This window comes from Simochromis diagramma, unplaced genomic scaffold (genome assembly GCF_900408965.1).
Source record: "Simochromis diagramma unplaced genomic scaffold, fSimDia1.1 OVJJ01000321.1, whole genome shotgun sequence".
NCBI classification, from domain to species: Eukaryota; Metazoa; Chordata; class Actinopteri; order Cichliformes; family Cichlidae; genus Simochromis; species Simochromis diagramma.
Window position 1 is genome coordinate 8,990,737 of NW_024386772.1, and position 15,047 is coordinate 9,005,783.

The 15,047-nt window shown below is 41.0% G+C and overlaps 1 protein-coding gene across 3 annotated transcripts in view; it reads right to left on the bottom strand.

Moving 5' to 3' along the window:
* rhbdf1a (rhomboid 5 homolog 1a (Drosophila)) overlaps positions 1-15,027 on the bottom strand; it is a 28,854-nt gene extending 13,827 nt beyond the window's left edge. For all 3 annotated transcript variants that reach the window (XM_040047009.1, XM_040047005.1, XM_040046998.1), the window contains exon 1: positions 14,915-15,027. The gene's annotated coding sequence lies outside the window, so the exon portion shown is untranslated. The remainder of the gene's footprint in view (positions 1-14,914) is intronic.
* Positions 15,028-15,047: the final 20 nt, after the last annotated feature.

Here is a 15,047-nt window from a genome sequence, read left to right on the forward strand (position 1 = left end):
TTTTGGTTTCGTTTTCGTTTTAATTCCTGCATGCGGTTCCTGCGGTCGTTTTCTCACTAAAGCCAAGCTTTAAATTAGCATTCATGCATTACCTAAACATTCTTGCTTGATGGATTTTTTGACATTTGTATGTAATCTATGCAGATTCCAGACAGACTAACAGGTGAGGGACACAATGAACAAACAGGTTATATTAGTTTCACTCCCCCATTCTCTAACAGTTAGTCATTCACTATAAATGCTCCTACTATCCATTGTTTCTCATTTTTCTTTCCTTGCTGGAGGCAAAACTTAACACTGGAAACAATGGAGGGAAACTGCATTATTCAAGTAGTCACTCTTACTTAGTTATTCTTTTACTAGTGTAACTAGAAATACTATTCATAAAAGGCTCTTTGCAGCATAAATACACAGCACAAAAAAAGAGAAAAAGTCTTCAAATTAAATGTCATCTAGAGCTGAAACACTCTTAAATCAGTCTCAATATGCAGTTGACAGAAGCTCCCCAAAGGGAATTTCGTAATGATGAGTAGAAACTCATGGCTATACAGTCATTCAAGGAAAATGGGTGGAGGTATCTCACACTGACAGATGATCTAAATATAATTTGTTTGCACAAAATAACACTGCAGGCTTGTGTCTTGTGTAGTTCCTGAATGCATCTGAGACCCATCTGCGCATTAATTGTAGAAGGTGGCTTTTGATCTTTATATAGCACATTGTGCCTCCAACTGGGATGAATTAAGAAGCTGACAAAACTACAAAGCTACTGATATTTCATTCGGGCGTGGAGAAGAGAAAACAGGCGCTAAAAATAGACGTGGTATACTGCACGGCAGACATTACTGCCAGGTGACTTCACCAGTTGTGGAAGTTGATTTGATGATAGAGTTACAAGTTATGATATAACCAAGGGAGTAATTAGAACATGCCACTAACGTGTCACTTCTTTTCTGGCCACTCTTGCGAGTATGAGAGCAGTGGGAAAACAAAATTAAGCTGTGTGGTCCAGACTTTGAAGCCACTCTCTATTTCCACTGATTATTATGCATATTTTACAGGAAAGAAAATACTCTGCGAATCACTGCCACAGGCATGAGAGTCAAGCGCAACTGAGCGCCAGCAAAAGCTGCAGTCATCCGAATTGACCCTAGTGACATGTGACAGGCTGTCACAGCAAACCAGCCCTTACGACATTAAAAAAAATACACACAGAGGCAGCAGAAATATCCGACGCAGCTGACCCTTAGATCAAGTGTCACAGCTAGCTGAGGCGCAGGCATAGTGGGCGGGCGAGCCCGCTGCGACTGGCAAGGTAGATGGTGGGCATGGATGATATGCCCAGCCGAGAAGGGTGGAAAAGCTCAGGCGTTGCCTTGTTTGTTTGTTTTTCCAAATATCTCAGCTCAGGCTTTTAGATTTCTAATTTTTTTTAACCTAGCAGATTTTACCTTTTAGTTGCTGTAGCTTCAGTATCAAGTGTCAGATTTGTATGGCATCCAACGCTAGGCTCTCACACCAGTGTTTACTTTATGACAGGATCACGAGCCAAAGATATGAATAGCGTACAAAAGTATAAATGGCCTCCTAACAGCAGGCTGTGTGCATGTGGTGTATTTATGGAAGTCGATTGCAAATGTACGTCTAGACAAAAATAAATAAATAAAAAAAAACATCCTGCTTCAGATCACCGGGCGGCAAGCTGGTTTCTGACAAAAACCAAACTGTGAAAAAGCGCATCAAGTTATCTATAAGGAAACTAGATGTTTATCCCTGTAAAAAGAAACGGGCACCACAAGTTCTATCTGTATTCGCCATCAAACGACATGCACCCACTTCCCTTCCGTCACAAAGCCTTATATCTCGCCCAGGAGCTAGAAAATTGTGCTCTACTATTTTATCAGCACAGGTCCCCGCCCTTCACCGCGCATTAATATCCTGCAACAGGAAATCAATGCAAAGGAGTGCTGACACATGTTACACTACAATGAAACCAAGATATCATATTTCTTTAATCTTAATGTGTTTAAAAACAAAATAGCACCCACCTGGATATGAATTCTACTCAAACCAAAGCTTGCTTCCTTTTTGCAGACCCTTTGGTCACATATGCAACAACACGTGTGTCTAATTCAGCGCTTGAATTATTCAGTCATTCTGCACAGGTAAATTATTTACAACATACCTCCTACTGGAGCCGCTGGGCATATACAGGTGGCTGCATGTGGTCGTGGAAAGTTAAGCTGTAGCGTCGCCATTCTCGGTGTTGTTAAGAATAGATAGATAAGGCCTGTCTTCACTTTAGTGGAACAAGGAGGGAAAAGAAAGCTCATTTGATAAATCTGTATAACGTCTCAGTCGTGGGCTGTTTGCGTCTGTAATCTTCAGGAAGCAGCAGACAGTAAAAACTCCCTCACCGTGGGTTATATACACTACACATGCCAAGACAACTAGATAGAGTTTCACATAATAACAAGAGAGTTGTGTGCATAGTCTCTGTCTCTTCAGTTAGATAAGGTACCACCCTGTTGAATCATTTGACCGTGAAATGGCCTTCACCACTTTGGGATTAAGTAGTTGATAAGCAGTTAGTTTTAGGCTTGGACTCCAGCTGCCAGACCTGAAACCTGCTGCATTTGTTTGCTGTAGAAGCTTATCATCAAAGCGCTGAATCTCTAGCTCCAGCCTGTCTGCAACAGTGTGGGAAAATTCAGCAGCAGCTAAGTCCCGATGTACAACTCTGCACTGTGTGGCGTATAAGAGAGCACATGCAAGTACGCACAAAATGCATGTCGAGAGCACTTAATGAAATTCAACAAGGCTGTGATACCTTCGAGGAGACGACCTGATCTCAGGAAGATGTTTTAGATATTAAGCCAGAATATTAAACATTACAGCATATTCTGAGAAAAGCCGTGAAAGGCAATGGCATAAAGTAATAATGAAATGAATCAAATGGTATTCAGGGAGCAATTTTACAGGCAATTGCATTCTCATAAATCTGAAAGGCAATTCCAAACTATGAAAATATTTTGGCATCCAAATTAAACAAGGGCTGTTAGACCAGATCAAAATAATGTAAATGTCAAAGATATCTATTTGTGCTACATGCCATAATCAGAAGATCAATAGCATGCACATCAGACTTTCTGACAGGGTTGTATTTTCATTAAACCTCCAACAGTTTGACAGCATGTTAAGCGAACAGCTTAAAAACGAGAAGTCTTTTTACACAACAAAGGGAAGTAAGTCAGTCTTCTTTGTGAATACCATCTCTTCCTGGTGTGTCCTGAGACTACATACAACCATCTTATTGTCTATAGGAGGTTTGACATTCTCCCCTTGAATGAGTAAGAGGAGAATCTTAGAAACGGCGTGCCCGAACAACATGTGATCCTCATCTAAATAGTTTCCAGCATGATATCAGACTGAATCAACCCTACAAAAGACTTCATTGTATGGGCTGATGTGGACTGGGCTGAACAAGGGTCATTGTGCAGGCCGATCACAGTCAAAAAAAAGCTACAGCGGGCTGAAGTTTTCATTGCTTCATCAATGGAAATGGTGCAGTAAGCAAATTCCCAGCTGAGATAATTACTGAGGGTGACGCACAAGATGAGTTAGCGACGTTAAGGTGGTAAGCACCTTAAGTGTATATGCGCCAATACATTTTCAACCTAAAACACTGTTGCACATAGAAAACCATCTTCATCTGGACAGACTTTTTAGCGCAGCTGTTTGTCTATAATGTTTGTTTGGCAGTTCTAGACTTATTTATTCATCATCATAAATCATCACATATCACATAACCGTTTATGTACACAGGGCAGGTATCAGTGTAAACAGGAAGTGGACGGAGCTTGTGTAGAAAGAGCAATAACCAGAAATACCAGAGATTTCTTTGCTCAGGCCAAAAATGAGGAAGAATTGTTACTGAAAGAAACGTATGTGCAGCTAAAACTGGGTTTGGGGGCTGCAAAGTAAATATGACAACATGCTTGAGCAACAGCGAGAAAATTATCCATTGCTGGGAAAACACATAACAATGGGAAAGTGGGAGTATCCACATGAGACGGATGAAACCAGAAAAAGGGAAAAAAAAACATTTGAGGTCTGAAAAGTTAAACCTCCATTCTCGATTCCTTATAACCAAAGAAGTTTGGTTAAATGGAATATAGCCCCAGCTCTCTTGATCTGTGACACCAGTAAAGACTTTCATTAAGACTTTATAGGCTCAGTTGCTGGCCATAAGTCTTACTAAATACAATATTATATCTATTTTGTAAATTATGTCCCCATTACAGTGGTCCCTTGCTATATCGCGGCTCACTTTTTGCAGCCTCGCTGTTTCATGGATTTTTTTGGGGGGTGTAATTTTTTTTTTTTTTTTTTTACAGCAGATTGTGTTCTGCGTCCTGATCGGATGTAGCTTATTTTCAATCAATCTTGTGCCGTGTCTCCTGTACAGTACAGAATGCGTTCAGCTTGTCAAATTTACATAAATCTTCGCTAGCAGAAGACAACAAACACAACAGTGTCGAGGTCAAAGGATTATAAGGCGCATTAAGTGAAACCAAACGGTCAGATAAGTCAAACTTTACTCAACTCATTCTTCTTGCTTCCTCTACTTCTGTACCATTGATTCATTCATGTTGCTCTAACCTAAATCTTTGATTTCATTCTATAATACTGGACTTATTTTTCTACAAAGGTTTGAACTTTGACAGTGTTTAAACAAGAGAGACACGTGTGAAAACGTCGATGCCTGTCTGAGAAAAGTGTAGAAAGTGTGTCGTGAGAGGTTTTACAGCCTTAAAACAGCTATAATAATTGTAAAAAATAAAGTTTGCTACTTCGTGGATTTCACCTATCGCGGGTCATTTTTAAAACGTAACACCTGCGATAAACGAGCGAACACTGTATAGTCAAATAAGGCAGTAAAGGAGGCTTTAGAGCAACCCCACTTTCTGACTGACACGTAGTACTAGTTTCTAAAATGAGCTTGAAGTGTCTCTTGGTTTCTCGCTCATTCACACCATACCGTCACCCCTAACTTGTCACGTCCGGATTTAAAACACTAAGACTACCACAATGATAACGCTAAGCTCGACGCTGCACTGCTGGAGTTCACCAACAAATGGCTGTCTGCTATATACAGGCTGTAGATCGGACTAAAACACAGTTGTGACATTTTCAAAGTAAACCGTGTCAGCAGTAAGCCTGTGTAACTAATCTGAATTAATGTTCTATTACAATTTTGGCTTAAACAGCTGTGCTGCGTTCTCTTTAGTTATAAACGCAGTTTACTCTGGTTTCTCTCCTTCCTTTGAACCCAAACTGTCTGGCCGTACCACTGTGGCAGTTTCAGTTCAGCTTGAGCCAAGACGAGAAAAAAAAGGTTTTGGTCAACAGGAAAGCCTTTTGGTTTCAAGATGCATCATGAGAAACAAGTTAGAAAAACAATATTTTTCTGTTATGGTAATCATGTTTAAAAGGTCTCAGTGTTTACCAAAATAAATGTGATTATGAGTTTTGCTTTAAACAAGCATCCTTAGCCTTTTCTAACAGTCTTTTCTAAAAATGTGCAGGTGCTAGTAGCAGCGTCTGTGCTAAACTCAAACACAGCAAAAGTTAGACATGTGGATAGACCACAGTTATGTTAATAGTTTAAAAGATATAAAACATTAAAAACAAACTGTAATGCATCATCCTCCAGTGTGTGTTTAGGTTTATCTTGTGTTCTAATCAACATGATTAAAAATACTTCACAAAGGGCAGCCATTAGCTTTGTCATCTTGTCTCACATCCTCTGTGAGAAACCACGAGCACGACCACAGAGGTCAGGTTACTGCTAGTTTTAATGAGGAGTGCTGGAAGGAAGGAAATGCAGAACAGAGAAGGGGGCGAGGTGAAAATGAAGGCAGGAAACACACCGCAAACTGGGTGCGTTCTCTGCGTCCGGTCCACACGACCACGGAAACAACATACATTTGCTCACATGCACAGGAACACATCCACACTGCTGTCCACTGTAAAAGAGAACGTCACCGTCCGCCAAAAATAATTGGTCTGGTCTGAGTCAGGGTCGCCGCCCACTCTGGCCGCAGAGCGAGATCTGTGTAGTGTGACATCAAAGCTAACATGCCTGTTGAAGAGAGCAGATAACACGCGGCCTGTAGCACGGTTTCAAGCAGAGGAGAGAATAGATGCTGTGACACTGAGCTTCCAAAGTGGAGATGGTTGTGTAGAGGAGTTTAAAAAAGGATAAAGGAGAGAAAAAAAATAATAATTCTGGAACTGGCACTGTAGAGTAAACTAATCCGCACAGCAACGAAGAAGAACTTTTGAGAAACCCACAATCAAAATCATTTAAGTCTTGATTATAGTTGTAATAACTCGTGAATAAAAACTTAAAGCATTAAGTATTCATTTTTTCATCAAAAATGAGCAAACCGAGCCGCCTTCTTCTACGAGCACACTAAAGAGAATCTATATTATTAGGCAAACAGCAGCATCCATTTCAAGGATGTAAGATAAAAAGCTTATGTGAGATAAAACCCAACAAGTGTTTATAAAAGACACAAACGGAAAACAAATGTTAAGAACGGCTCACACTTATTAATCCCAAACACAAGATATTAATCGCTCAGTCTAACACCAGAAAATCTAAATGACGAGTTATTCTCTTAAATATGAGTCACCCTCTACTCAGCTGCTAATTTTATTCAGCAACTGATGGCTTCGACCATCTCACAAAGGTACAATCATGGTTTTCACTCTTTCCATCTTTAATCATTTCATTTCCCACACTTGCTGTTATTACTAAAAAGCCTCATATGAACTCAACCTTCACATCCAATTTCAGGAAACGCCTCTTTGAGAGATTTGCGGACCTTAAACAGAGTACTGCTTATTGACTGGCTGCATTGATTATCACCACTGGAGGCTGTGAAAATACACAGTATAGCTACATAGGAGCAGTGGATTGTAGGCATGTGTGTGAAAGCATAAAGCTGTGCATGCAGGTGCTGAAAAAAGGCCTGAATTATGGGGAATATGAAACCAATTCTTCTGCAGCAAAACAGATTCAGCGTTCTTGTAATAGAGCCTCTGTTTGGGTTGATAGAAGAAGCTTGATTCTATAAAGATGAGATTTCATTTCTTCCTGGAGAAAACGGCAGCAGAAGCCTGGGTATTGCAGAGAGAGCCAGCCTTTTCGGTTTCACATGCAACAGCTATGTTTTTCAAATACAGCTTCCACATTTAACTCCCCTTCGAATGTCACACGGGAAAATATGTGGATGAAAGGAAAAGCTGGAGAAACAGTATTTGTTTGGTTGGTCGTAACGTATGGACGGCGAAGTGATCCGACCAACAGATAAGTGCTTATTCACAGCCAGTTCTCACTGCTGGGAGGAACACACAAATCAGCCGCGCGTAATCAACATTTGTTTGAACAGTTGTGCGAAAAAGGAATAAAATTAACGATAAACAGTCTGCTTCTGATCTAGTCTTTGAGATATTCAACCCACTCAGGAGAAATCTGTGAGGCCAACTGTGCTGAGACACCAATATGAGTCACATGGCATTTTGGCAGAGGCTGTGAAGAGTGTAGATTGGGGAGCAACGACTGAGGAACAAAGAAAGTCAAGTGACTATGTGTCAAAGCTATTATTAGGTGGTGTCATTTTAAGGCATTTCAATGACTAGTTTTCATGAAAAGGATGAAAATAATGTTTTTTAAAAATATTTTCACATTTAATTGGAATTTGAATTGAACTAAATTACTTTAAAATAAAGGTAGATTCATTGATTTTGACCCATTATTTTGTTTTTTCTGTCTTTTGTCAGAATACTACAAATATTTAACTGCAGAATTTCACATTTGCAATAGTTTTCAGTTTACCCCTCGTGAAAGCCTAATTCAGAAAGTCTGGCTTTCTTTCCATCTAATGAAGGGGTAATTATTTCATGACTTCACAACTAATTGTGCAGACCCTTAAATATGTTACTTTGTGAACACGCAGGGGGATGCAGGGGGGATCACCCATAAGTGAACCCATGAGCTCTGAGCTGTGATCAGGGAGGTGTAAAAGCAAGGATGAAGGGGGAGGAAAGAGCGAGAATAGAGGCGTGCAGCTGGGCCACCAGATCTGTGGAAAACTCTGGACAAAAGCACAGGAAAACTGGGAAGGCTGGGGCAGGTCCTATGGGACAGTCACAGGCCCAGTGAGGGGAAGGCCTCCTTACTCTTCATGTAACTAAAGAGAACACAGTTTCTTTGTCTATGGAACTGAAATCAGTTTTTCCCTCCAGGTCAGAGAGCACGCACATAAGGACGGCTCCAAGTTTTGTTTGTGGTCTGAAAACCAGGACAACTACTGTGATGGAGAAGTGACAAACTGTCAGGAAACGAGGCAGAGACAGGAGACAGAATGTCTAAGTGGGAAAAGATGAGAGAACTGAAAATAAAACGAGAGGGCACAAACTCGGGTCGGTTCAAGAAAAAAAACAAACTTCTTTTTTGCATAATTGTTAATGTTTGTTTTTGCCTTTTTCTAAGCGAATATGCTTCACCACATATTAGGCTTGCAGACTGATGCCTTTCACTATAACTGGGCGTGATCAGCTGGGAACCATAAAAGACAGGCTTTACATCATTTTCCTTGGCACACTGAATTTACAAGCTCTGTCGGCTGGCAAATGGGAGGAAAAGTTGGCACCGGTGTAACAAGAAGCAGAGGAAAGAGAAAGGGAAAGTTAAGAGTTACAGAATCAGGTACTTTTAAATGTGCAAATTATGCCTGGGTTAAAGCCACATTATTCACAAAACACACAAAATCTTCCAAGCAGTTACTTAAAATCTATATTTAATATTTAAAGAGATGCATGACTGGCACATTTTGGACACTACTCAACGTTGGTCTTTCAAGGGTTCAGTCTCATTCCAAAGAAAAGAGCATTTCCACCGACTGTGATCCACCTCTTCCGAAAAAAGGCAGTAAAAAGACAAGTCACGGGAGTCCAAAACACACCCTCATTTCTGGGAAAGCTGCTGGAGTGAGTTTGGTGCATGGTATGTGATGTTGGTGGGACTGCGCTGAAACTGTCCAGATATAACTGTGCGCGTGCAAATCAATTCAGGGAACTTGGGTTTAGCAGTCTGGTGCACAATGAGGATTCACAGCCTCTGGGTATGACAACCAGCTGTGCCAAAGATAGAGGGTTAGGAGGGGAGTGGGCCGGGGGAAGGCTTCCTATTTAAAACAGCACTCTCATTGCTGCTGTAATAGTGCTGAGATACTATATCAGTCAGGGTGTTCCTAGTCAGGCCGACCCTCTGGCCTGACAAAAAGCTGGGGAAAAGTAAACAGACACTATGCAGTCCTGCAGTCTTTGCAGCAATGTGGACTAACAACAACTAAAAAGGGGGATGTAATTTTAAAGCTTCTGCGAAGAGACTTCATTCAAAAAAAAGGAAAAGCTATTATTTATTAAAGAGCAATCCTTTTCTGAGCAACTAAAGAGTTTACATTGTTAAACTGGAGCGTACCTGCCTCTTTGGCATTATGCCCTAATCAATACACAAGTAGATATTGGACATTTGTATGAGATATTCATTGATTGAAATTTTTGTTTCCGATCCAGTTCGCTTTCACTTAATTTCCTGTTTCATTTCAGTTTTTACTGTTAAAAAATGTCTTCATTTAGTTTTTACTAGTTTCGGTATTACATTTAAATTTAGGCCAAAATGCGTGGGTGTATTTCTCATATGCAAGACGTAATACGTTAAGAATATGTATTAGAATACCCATGTCATGCTGCTGACTCACAGTCATGACATCCCAGCTGCATTATGAATCAACCGTCCTCACGGCTGATGTGTTTGAAATGTGTTTTGTAGCCCTAATTAGGTTATTTTAGTTACCTAAAACACTGTACACATCCATTTCTAACTTCTAAATTGCAGTATTTCAATTAGCTGAAAAAGGAAGCAAAAGAAATTGGACATTATCTTGTGGTGAATCCTTCCTGCTGCTGGAGGATGAAAGCAGTTTAATGTATTTTCAATCTGGATGTATCAATAAGGCAATATATGGCCTTTAGCAAACGTTAGTTAGCTATCTAACAATCTGTTTGCTTTTAGTTTCTGGATCATTCTATCGTGGTGACAAGGGGATTATATTTTGGTTTGGTTAACCCACAGGTTTCTCAAATCTTATCCAGAAGGCCCTACTTCAGAAGCCAAAAAAAAAAAAAAGTTCACGTGCAAAACACCTTACAAGATTTTATCAATCATTAACATTACCAAAGGATCCAACCTGCCTTTATTTGTTTAGCTTCTGTAAAGCTATTATGTTCATTCAACTTCGTTTCAATTCATATTTTTCTCCTGGCTGTCAACACCCCACCTGCGGTGGCTTTGTAGAGCACATTAATCTAATCATAGTTTTTTCCAGTGTCTGTTTGAATGACCCAAAATTGACAACTAAGGTTTCTGTCCAAAAAAAAGAACTGCATAAGTAGCGAACGGTGCAAACTGACAATAAGAAAAGTGTGTTCACAAAAACTACATTTTGTAACCAGTGACAAACAAACTGGTTGAGACAATAAAAGCATTCATCATTTCCAACAAGGAGCAACTTTATTGGTTGGTTTCCCACAAGTTCACTATCACGTTGCACTGCAGTAACTGAACCCTGTGTAAGCTTTTAAATAGTCAACAGATTTCAGCCAGGGAAACTTCCCAGTTGCAACATACGATGTCTCGAGACATCAGGTAAATACTGCATATTTATTGGTTTATACACAGACACACCCTTTAAGAGCTCTTCACACTCTTAAGAGGAAGATTAAAGGCCAAGGAGCCATTGCTGCTTGTCTCCAAGCACTGGCCTTCTGGGAGAAAGAGCAAACCATTCCCACCGCCCTGGAAGTGAGCTTTGCCCTGAGGTTAACCAGCCTCAGACGCCGTGTCAGTGACAACACAAGCTAGGAAGCCAAAAAAACACCCTGTAACTATCAATCTGACATTTAAAGTTTTCGTCTCTGTTATGCTGAGTTCAGCCAAGTAACTCTGAAAACAACTCCGGCAACACGTTTTTAATTTACAGCTTTTTCCAAAGCAGTACACCTGAGGTTTCTAGTAAATTCTGTGAATACCAGTTCATGTATGGCTGTCATGCTCATGACAGACGAGGTGCTGACTGAGAGAAGGGCAGGCTGGCATTCTGGCAAATGGAAGCCCTGAAGGCTTAGAGGTAGACCTGAAATAGCACTGCCACTGCTGCATGCAGCATTACATCACAACTAACTTCATCGTCATGGCTGCCACTGCATCACAAAACCAATGAGGTATCATGGGAAGGGGACAGCAGCGCCTGTGACTCACGCATCAAGTCATAAACGGGGGAACAACTCGGACACTGTCTATTACTGTACCTGGTGTAATGTATTTCCAAACAAACAGCAGCCATTGGATGCGGATTCATACAAACACTGCACTTCCTATATAATTACATTTTGTGCACCACTACTAATACATGTTATATTCTGTTTATTGCTCTGAAAACAAGGCAGGATGTATCTGCTTACATTCCATGCTCTAAAGCATACTCTAGAGGCAGTTTTCTCCCACAAATATCACATGATTTGACATGCAAGGAGGGGGGGGGAGAGAAAACTCAGTGCTTCTTTTTGACAACTTAGTTAAAACCACATCAAAGTCAAAAAGGTACGAGCTGAGCAAGCGCCAGGGAGGGAGACATCAAACATTGCCTGTGAGCTCTCTCACTAGCAAGCAGACCTGACATGCTTTTAAGCTAATGTGCGGTTGTGGTAGCAGTTGTAACCAATATATTTAACGGGAATGCACATGCATTGTTTGGAAAGCGGCAGAACAAGTTGGTTAACATGTTTGACTTCTCTAGGTAATGCTGCCGTGCCCCTGATTCATACACCGGGCAAGCAGACAAAACTGTTGCAGCTTTCGCACAAAGCAGACGCTTCCTGAGATGACAGGTATATAAAAGTCTCAGACAAACATGTGTTTCAGCTGCACAACGGTTAGACATCAATCTTTTATGACACTACAATACATCTTTAACTCCATACGCTCGTAGGGAGGTCGAGCATTACAAATCTCTTTGAATTTTGTAGAAGAGAGTTTAAGAAAGGATACCAAACCTGTGAGGTCATACATCCTGCCGAGTGTTTTAAACTTGGGTTTTAATATATTTTTCTGATTTAGAAAAACAGAAGATATAGAATAACCAGGATGAATATCACTGCTTTAAAGGTAGCTTAAGCAAAATCAAACTCCTCTCTGCGTTTTAACAGAATTTTAACATGTGAAAGTTTTACATGAAAAGCATAAGTATTACATTATCTTAAAATTTAGAAGTGACAATATTTTGGGATAATAATAATAATGATAGCATGCAATGCTTTCTAATAAACACACTAATAAACAGCTGGACTTCCACTGCAGAAACTCTGGACAGGTGCTAGGTAGAGGCAGTAATTGCTTCTTATTGCTGCTTTAAGCCTTTTATTTAGTAAAATTATTTAGCAACATCTTCAGCTGCATCTGGCTATGCCCCCCAGCTTTTTAGGGCTGCTCAGAGGTATGTTCTACAGAGTAGGCACTGTTCCCTGCAAAAGTATCCTGAAAAGGCCCTAAAGGGACATTTTCTTGCAATCAGAACATGTGCATAAATATGTGCATATATGAAAAGATTTAACATAGCAGCCTCTACAGTGTGCACTATCTTGCTATTTAAACATTAATTAAGCAAATCAGCAGAGCTATTTTGTAGCAGGTTAGGAATTAACCCCAGCTGTAGAATGCCCAGTAAACAGGATTGTGAAGTGAGCCACTTTCTGACTCGTGATACAGATGTGTGTGCTGGTGAAACAGCCTGAGGTTATTTTGAGAAGCATGTGCTCTGCACACATGGAACTGTTCAGCCCAGTGACGCTCATTTCATCTGGACTCGGAGAAAGCGCTATCCAGACTGAAAATGACCCACAATCACAGAGAGTACACTCAAAGTTCGAGAACAGGCAGATTTTAGTTCAGAGGGGGGCTTTCAGGAAATCTACAGCTTGTTTGTAGTCTTACTGAAAACTGCATCAGCCCATTGAAAGCGCATCAAAGTGAGCCCGCTGTCTGTAGGCCAGATAAGTGTGTCCTAAATGTAGATACAGCATCTTGAAGTGATTATAGGTCACACATAAAAACATTGCCAAGTTGCTGTTGTTATGCTTTGAGATACACAGGGAGAAATATCTATTGAAAATGGCAGTGAATGAAGGCTGATAATATCAATCACTGAGTGTAAAATCCTGCCCCGAAACAGTTTTGAACACCATGAAGCAGTTATACAGGATTGTACACTTGGCTAGGCTGATAGACAGATAACACACTGTGAGTCATGTAGGCATGACTACACCGTGGCCCCCTAAGCAGCCCTCTGCAAAACTCACATAGCAGTTGGTCAACAAAAGCCAGACTGAATGGTCGACCGGCCTCACCACAGCTACTCCCAGCTCCTTCCAAGTATCACATGGACATACAAACACACAAACACAGACACACTGGGAATATTCTCTCCAGGGTCCAGTTGGAGCAGACACAGAGGATAGGAATGAGTGCCACTATCACACATCGGGAGGTTGCTTTATTAGTGTGATTACATCACCCAGAGATATGATCCCCCCCTCCTGCTCCATGTGATCAGGAACACTGGGCACACAAACCAGGCCATGTGCTCCTATGTCCTGTCTGCCAAAATAACTCAGCAGTTTCTAATACAGTATGTCTATGGTTTCACTTCAGTCTGCCCAGGTACTGTACGACAGAGGTGCACATACCCTTTGTGGATGTCAATAAGAGTGCAGTTTGTTAATAAGTTTGCGCTGCTTGCGCTGCCATCCTGGCAGAGCTCCGGACCCCTGATGAGTCAAATCGAGACATTTAAGTGTCTGCTCCATGGGTATGATTTTGAGAAACGTGTGCCCTTCTCTTGAGTCACACTGAGTCACAGTGTGTCAGTGCATCACAAAAGCAGCAATTCAACAGAAAACAAACATCCAAAGACAAAATAATACTTTCAGGGTGCACAGAGGCTGAGACTGGGGGGTGGAAAGAAAATACTGTTTGCTACTCTTTCCTCGCACCCTTTACCCATGAATTATATACCATTTATGTGCACCCAGTTTATGATGATGAGCAAGAGGAAGAAAGGGTGATATGGGAGGAGAATGACAAAGATAAGGTCAGGTGGGATTCGATGTGTGTTGTGTTGCACGATTATCCACAACACATTTATGCTACATCTATAATTCAGATGAGGCTGGGGCTTTCTCCCAGTGATGAGCCTACAGCCAGATTAGATAATCTAACCAGATGTTGAAATGGAAACCACCTCGCCTTTGGCTCATATGAGTCTAACGAGAGTAATATATCCTGAATTTGAGGAGTTCAAGTACAAAAATAAAAGTAATTCACCTTTCCAGACTTCAAGCTCATTTCACACCCCATTAATTCCACTTCAACGCCTCTTTTACTATGTAGGTTAGGCTGTATCACACTTGTTAAGCAGGTGATTGGGCAAAAATATAGACCAATTATTGGCTGCTGTTGGAGCACTTTAAATAGCCCACTTTCTCTATGAAAACTTCACAATGAGTGCAAATTGGCAAAGCACTCCGTAACCTAACCGATGCCATGTTTACTACAGCCAACCCGAGTCTGAAGGGTTCCTCTGTGGATCAATTAACTGACCAGTAATTCAATCGACCGGATTGAGCTCGTTTCCACCGCGGTCACGACGCGTGAGCGCTTCCTCCGAGTCCTGCCTTCCGTAAGGGCGACCACACGAGAGTGCCACGATATAATGTCTCAACTTACCCTTATAACAACCGGTTCAGTTGATTTCCAGCAGTGGAAGAAGAAGAGAAAAAATCCGATTCCACTGATTTTTCCACGGGCAGCAGATAAATGATTTGTCACATCATCCTGACAGCGGTGCGGCGATTAACGC